The sequence below is a fragment of the Anas acuta genome, chromosome 25 (genome assembly GCF_963932015.1).
Source record: "Anas acuta chromosome 25, bAnaAcu1.1, whole genome shotgun sequence".
Classification (NCBI taxonomy): Eukaryota; Metazoa; Chordata; class Aves; order Anseriformes; family Anatidae; genus Anas; species Anas acuta.
This window is the reverse complement of record NC_089003.1, coordinates 3,777,973-3,785,112: the sequence shown is the minus strand read 5'-3', so window position 1 is coordinate 3,785,112 and position 7,140 is coordinate 3,777,973. Positions and strand designations below refer to the sequence as shown.

Here is a 7,140-nt window from a genome sequence, read left to right as displayed (position 1 = left end):
GGAAACCTTACCGTGTGCCCCGGGCAGAAGCGGTCGTCCTGTCCTGGCTCTGTTCTGCCTGCGGGCTATGGGGAGCAGCGCACAGCCAGGGTGCGGAGTTTGCTGGGCTGAGCTGCTCGTCCCCAGGCGGCTCTGACACAGCTGCGTTTGCAAAGGTCACAATTCAACGTTAAATGATCAGGAAAAAGCAAGCTTTCAGTGGCCGCAGCGAATCGAGGACCGGGGATCCCTGGAGCTGCAGCACTCGTGCAACGCGCGGGGGCTGTGGCCAGCGGACGCTGCCCTTTTGAAGCAAACCGCAGCTGGCAGCGGTTTTCATTTCACCCCATGGTAAAAAACCACTACTCTGAAAAGAACCAGTTTGTGCAAAACAAGCGACCACAAGATCTTTGTTTCCTCATTCCCAGAATCCAGCCCTAAGTCTGACTCAGAGGTTATTAATCTTTGCTGGATAAAGGAATGCAGCCTTCTGTGAGTACAGTGTCTGCTTAGTAAGGAATTTTATTCCTGGATAATGACAAATCTGCTGGGTACTCCTCGCTGCAGGTGGTTATTGGTCATAGTATAATGCATGGTTCGTATTTAATAATTCCCCCGTTTCATGCAGTTATACGTAGTTTATAAGGACCAACTTCGAGACGGGTGAGCACAGCCATGCGTCTGGGTCAGGTTTCCAGTGACCAACAATAACCAGCACGGGGGATATTAAGCGCCTTAAAACTTGCAAAATTATACCCTCTCATCACACACAATAAAAAGAATTACAATTTATTCAGTAATATATTTCATGTTTACGTGGAACTGAGAAGTTAGGAAACGTGTTAACCAGACAAGAACTCAGAAGGTTCCTGCACGAATCTCTGTATAGCTTAAAAGAATTTCTACAGCAAACTTGTGCCAATCAGTCCAATATTTTGCTGAGCTACAAATACTCCAGGCTTCTTGCTGTACTGTACAGTGAGGCCTTCAGTCTCCTTATCTTCGCTTCCAAACAATAGCAGTATTTACTAGTTGCTTCAGGTGGATTCAGCACGGTATTTTTGCATGTCACCATTATACTCTAATTCAAGTCAAGATCCGAGTAACTGTTTTTTTTTTTTTTTCATTCTCCCTTATAAAATAAGGAAGGACTCTTCTTGTTCAGGCTGTGCTATTTGCTAGAGAATATTAAATATTAGAACTTTACTGAAAGCTTTATTCCAGCTGAAGGCGATGCACTTGATGGTTCATTGCTACATGCCTTAAATCAACGGATAATAAAAACATGCTTTGGACCTTTTGGCTGTAAGCTGTGGATAGGATCACGTCACTTTATAAGCTCGAGCTCTAATCAGAAGAAAGCTCAGAAGCACCGAATGTCAGTATTTTATGTGACTCACAGCACACAGTAAAGGAACCACAGGCATCTCCATCACTTGTGATTTTAAAGGTTAAAGGAGGTCAGTTAAAAACACAACTTGCCAGCCAACTGTTTGCAATTAGGCGAGGCAATTTTAGGACATAATCAGCAGAAATGCTATGTTGACATCACTACTAGTTACCTTGACCTGTGGTCTTTTAGAGCAATTAGCAGGCAGTGTTTGGACTTTTTAAGACATCAGATGGACTACAAAAAGGACTGTGTGACACAGACACTCTTGTTTTGGCTTTAATTAGAGTAGGACAGAATATAAGGGGTATAAAAGACAGGGACAAGGGTACAAAGGCTTCTTGGTGGACTTCCAAAGTCATGAGATTTTTTAATCCGATTTTCTCAGAATCTGCAAATGAAAAAAAAAAAAAGAGTGTTTCAGGATACTTTTCTTCACCAAGAAAAAACGGTAACTGAATAGAACAAAGCAAAATGTCTTTGCTTTCTTTTAAATTTGGAAGTAGAGAACAATCACTGAATAATTATTTTGATTGCCTATTATCTGCACTACTAGCGTGCTCTCAAAACACCAGTGCAGCGCTTTCTGAACTCAGTTTTGCTGCCCATCTGAAGAGAAAGTTTCTCCAACATTCAAAATAAATGTGTCATTCGATGCAGCCTTCAGATTTCCACCGTTTTGGTTACCATGGGAAAGTATGGTAAGGCAGAAAGTACGAGCCCTCCTTCTTGCACGTAAACATCTTCTAAATGCTGTGGAAATCATTTGAGCTCACTGCTTCAGCATCTTTTTTTCCTAGAATAAGATTTTTTTGTATTCCTTATAGCATTGTTGTGAAGTTTTAATAGGTGGAAGACGTGTTCAAGTCACTGGTTTTAAATTATGCAAAAGCTACTAAGTCCTGCTTTCTTAATTACTTTGGTAATTTATTTATTTCAGTTTATTGAAAGTACAGCTGAAAATGCAGTTTTCTGTTTTGATGGGATTGTCAAACCTACAGTATTTAAATTATTGTTTAACTCTTACATATTATATAAGAAGTAAATCCATCCTGGTTAGCTGGCAGATGTGTTTCTACTGGGGCATGAACTGCTGGCATAGCAGCCGTGTGGAGGATGATGCAAAATGTAGAAGGCACGCAAGAAGGTCTCCTTAGAAGTGATACTATATCACTAATTAATTAAAATGGATGATTCTAAGCATGATTTTATATTGCAAGGAGTATGTCAGCATAAGCAAGTAATTGCTGCTTCTCAGTGGTTTAGACCATGCAGCTCTGAGCACTGGCTCCGGGAGGTGCTGGTAGCGCAAAATCCCTGCTGGGGATGAGGAATTTCTCACCGCTGGAGCCAACAGGCCAGATAGAGGCTGGCAAAAGCAGCAGGTCGCAGAAAACCTGAGCTGTAATTAGCCAAGCAGTTACTAGGTGTCACTGTAGCCCCAGCTGACAGAAGTGAAAGATCCCTCCTTGGCAAAACCCCACGGCAGGGGAAGCAAGTCCAACAAAGAAACTCAGCTCGCTCCAACTGCAAGAGGTTTGCTATGAGAATATTAGCTGTGTTATAAACACAGAGATCTGCAGTCTTCCTCTAGGATGAAATAACTCATTTGGCATTTAGCATTGTTCCCGGGCATTACAAGTCCTCAAAATCCTGTTTATATGTGGTATTTTTCCTGCAACTGAAACGCCGGGATTCAGAGAAACCTTTCTGCAGCAGCAGCATTATGATTTCGTTGCTCATCAGCATCTCCTCAGTAAACTGATCTTCAAGACAACAAATACCTGCCATTCACTGGTAAAACATGCATTTAAAATATGCATTCTCATTTTTCTGTTCAGTAATCCCGGACAATGACATTGTAACAGAACTTAGAAGGTGAGGGTGAAGTGGCTGGCTTGGCCAACGAAGGCAATTTCACGTCTCTGGAGAATATTAACATGCCAAGGTTAATAAATGATTTGCCAGAGAAAGCTTCCTTACCCTTTTATTTCCATTTTATTTCTACCTTTGAGAGAAAAGCAAGTCCTTCCTATTGGCTGGGGGACAAGAGTCCCTGTTCTGTTATGGGATTCAACAAGCATTTACATCAGAAATGGGGAGTTAATCTCTTCTTAGCCCATAATCATTGTCTACACAACTTATCTAAATATGAAATGTACTTTGTTTAAATGCCCATTACACAATCAGAGTTTAAACAAAGCGAAATATCTTTGTAATGGAAAATGGATAAAACATTTTTGTAATAGATAGTGTATCTTAGAGGTCAAAGACAAGGTTATAGCCAGACACTTCGGAGGCGGTACTTTTACAATTACAAGGCAAAGTACAAATGTAAACTGAATTACTCTCAGCTGTGTGAATTGAATGATTTCCTAACTTACCAGGTGAGAGCAAATAAATATCAACAAGCAAATAAGTTCAAATAAGTATCTTAACTAGCTTTTAAAATTGTTCTTTACTTCTCATTAATTCATTAAAAAGAAAAAAAAAAATGTTCACAGAAGATACCCCAGGGTAGAGCTTGCTATAAACTCTGCAGTACTGTAGGACTGAAGAGGAATTTCATTATTTATTTTGACTAATGGTTGTATTTAGGAAACAGCTGCCAAGATGATACGGAGTTTGAAGGGGTGGGAGAAGGGGATACACTTTAGAAAACAGTTTTTGTCTCTGCTGAAGATCAAAACTGCTTCATACTGCTGAAGATGGTGTTTTGTTTTTTTTTAATCATTAGTGCTAGCACCTCTTTAAAATTTCTGTCCAGAGTGTTTCACTAAGATAAGAAAAATTTAACTTGAGAGTTTATTTTTTTTTTCCAGCGAGTCAGTAGAGTCCAAATTTCCTTCAGTTTCTGTTCTGACATCCTACACTCAGCAGGGCTGGCCACCCAAAATCCAGTGTTATAATATGGTTCTAGATCTGGAACCCTGAAACAGCAGAAATAAATGCAGAAAACTTTCTCGGAAGACTTGGCTTCATTTGCTGTTTGTTCAGACAGTGATCTGAGTCTGGAAAACAGCTTCAGGCTCCTCCTCAATATTTGATGTAGATGTACTCTTTGACATCACAGGGACCAGCTGCATGACTAAGCGCTCACTCTTCTAACCCATAAAATCCCAGATTATTTTGCAAGTAAAAGCAAAGCCTTTTCTTAGAGTTTGTGATTACATCTTAGCAAATAATCCGGTTCGTTGCCCTGTTTTACATCTGTCAGTGTCTCCCTGGTAGCATTTCTCTGTTCAGACTGGATGGGTACGTCGAATTTCCTGATCGGCTCAAAGGGAAGAGAATGCTGTGACTATGCTAAAAGTAAATGAAAACAAAGGCTTTATGAAATGAGTGGAGTCTTTAACCAGTAAAATGCCAACCTTCTTTTTGGATGTTTCCAGAAAGCTCATAAAAGTTCAAAAATTGCTCATAAATGCAATTTAAAAACTCATTGAATCAAATAAGGAGGAAGAGTGCTAGCACACCACGGGGGCAACAAATCAGTTTTACAGCAACAGACTCTTAGAGAACCAAAGGACTAAAGCCCACTGCCTGGATCTTGTACACTGTGGGGTTTTTTCTCTTCACATTTTATTGTGAGCTTCAGTTAAATATATCTACTGTACACTTGGTATCATGTAAATTTTCCTAATTTCCAGAAGTTGTATTTCCTGAATTTTTTCCTCCCACTTTTTGATGTTTAATGTGTCTGTTATAACTGAGTCCCTCTTGCCAATACATGAGATCTTGCATATTTAATGAGAACAATTAAACAAGAATTTGGTAGAAGTGTTTTAAGCTCCAAAGCTTACTTTCATTTTCCCCTGCTCTAGGCTGCCTTGAGCACTAGGAGAAAGGCAACCAAGATTAATAAACCTTTTCTGTTTTGACACTGATTAGACATGCAATTTAATAACACTAGAGACAGCAAGGAGAATGCTTTTTTTTTTTAAAAAAAAAAAAATAAAAGCAAAATTACAGAATCATTTAATAGCTAGGGTTGGAAGGGAGCTCTGGAAATCATCTGCTCATGCAGGAACACCTAGAGCAGGCTGGTTTTTGAAGAGCTCCAAGGAAGGAGACACTACAGCACTAATGGGCCACCCAGACAGTAAAGAAGTGTTTCCTGATGTTTAAACAGAACCTCTTGTATTTCAGTCTGTGCTCACTGCCTTTTGTCGTGGCAGTGGGCACCACTGAAAATAGCATGGCTCCAACCTCACTGCACCCTTCCTTCAGGAAAGGTTTTTTGGTTGTCGACGAGGATGGGATTCGAACCCACGCGTGCAGAGCACAATGGATTAGCAGTCCATCGCCTTAACCACTCGGCCACCTCGTCTGTGGAGCTTTAATCTTTAAAATACAGCACAACTCTGAGTTAGTGTCAGTATCAAAATGATTGTAAATACACATGGCTGTCTGAAACTTTATTCAATTTATCTATATTATACTCTATTTTTGAAGACTTATTTTATTTATGCAGCTAGTCCTAAGACTAGTTTTTAAATTATCATTATTATCATTATTTCAGCACTATTGATAGCATTAAGAAAGTCTAAGGTTGTAGCTTTGTTTTATGGTTTCTGATTATATTTTTTAATGATTAAATCCATTTAAAGAGTTTTTATACGGATTTAATTAAATTTTGTGCTAATAACACTCCAAGTTTCAGAACTATGATAGAACTCAAGCCTAGGAGTAATACATTTTTCTGGGATACATGGGGCAGAGAGTTCAGTATCTGGATTTGGTATTTTTCTTTTTCAAGTCCAATCCGAATTTAGACTTTAAAAGAGAAGAGATGCGGGAACATGGCATCTCGCTGATGCAGCTGTGTAGTCACTTTAGCTAAATCTCCTTGGTCTCTTCATGACACCTAGATTATAGGAAAACCTATGAACCCTGTCCCTTTGAACTTGAGTGACACGGGAGGGAGCAGGATATTTTTTTTCAAAGCCCGAGGGTCTCACAGAGCCAGAAGCTTATGTGTTGTTCCACTTGCTGTTCCCCACCCAAATTGTTTTAGTGCAGACCTGCATGGGAGGGAAGGTTAAACGATGCAAGCAGCCCTACAGCAGAATAGCACTGATGGCAAGCATTGGAGAAAATAGCATCAAACATTTATTAATTGTCCATCACTGACGTAACATGTGCTACCTCTGAGCCACCTCTGGGGGACTGCTCCTTCAGTTTTCCGGCTCTGATCTATTTACTTCGAGCAGGCTTACTCAGCTATCGGAAAGCACACACACTTCAGAAATGAATATACGTGATTCTGTATCAAAATATTTGAGTGACTAACCCATGAATAGTAGTGAGAAGCTTCACTGAACTGCTCCCGTGGGTCTCTTGTTTTAATTCGGTATTCTCTCTGAAGTGTTTGTCTGAAAGTGGTTTCTCTTTCATGTTTGTCTGTCGCTGATAGACTTCTTTATGAGCACTTTTAACAAGGCCATCTGTAACCTCTGACTGCTGCAGCATTGTATCATTTGACACTAAAGCTGTCCCTTCAGGTCCTGAAGGTTTTAGGAAAATGATGGTAAATAAAAATTTTCAGCATTTTGGGCTATTTATCCTGCTTGCAGTAAATGTCCCACATCAGATGAGCTTGGCTTCTATTACAGGAGAGGGAGTTAGACTAATTTAGAGCACATTTGACCATGTAATGTTGGGCCATTAACAGATAATTGAGGTTGCTCAGAAACCAGAATCATTCCAGTGTAATTCTGTCCTGCTGCTGCACCGTGCCATGGGGACGTGCCCATGTTCTGCACCTTTTT

At 40.0% G+C, this 7,140-nt stretch overlaps 1 non-coding gene across 1 annotated transcript; it reads right to left on the bottom strand.

Moving 5' to 3' along the window:
• Window positions 1-5,617: 5,617 nt before the first annotated feature.
• On the bottom strand, window positions 5,618-5,699 carry TRNAS-GCU (transfer RNA serine (anticodon GCU)). Its single transcript has one exon. It is a non-coding gene; the product is annotated as a tRNA-Ser (tRNA).
• Between the last annotated feature and the right edge of the window lie 1,441 nt (window positions 5,700-7,140).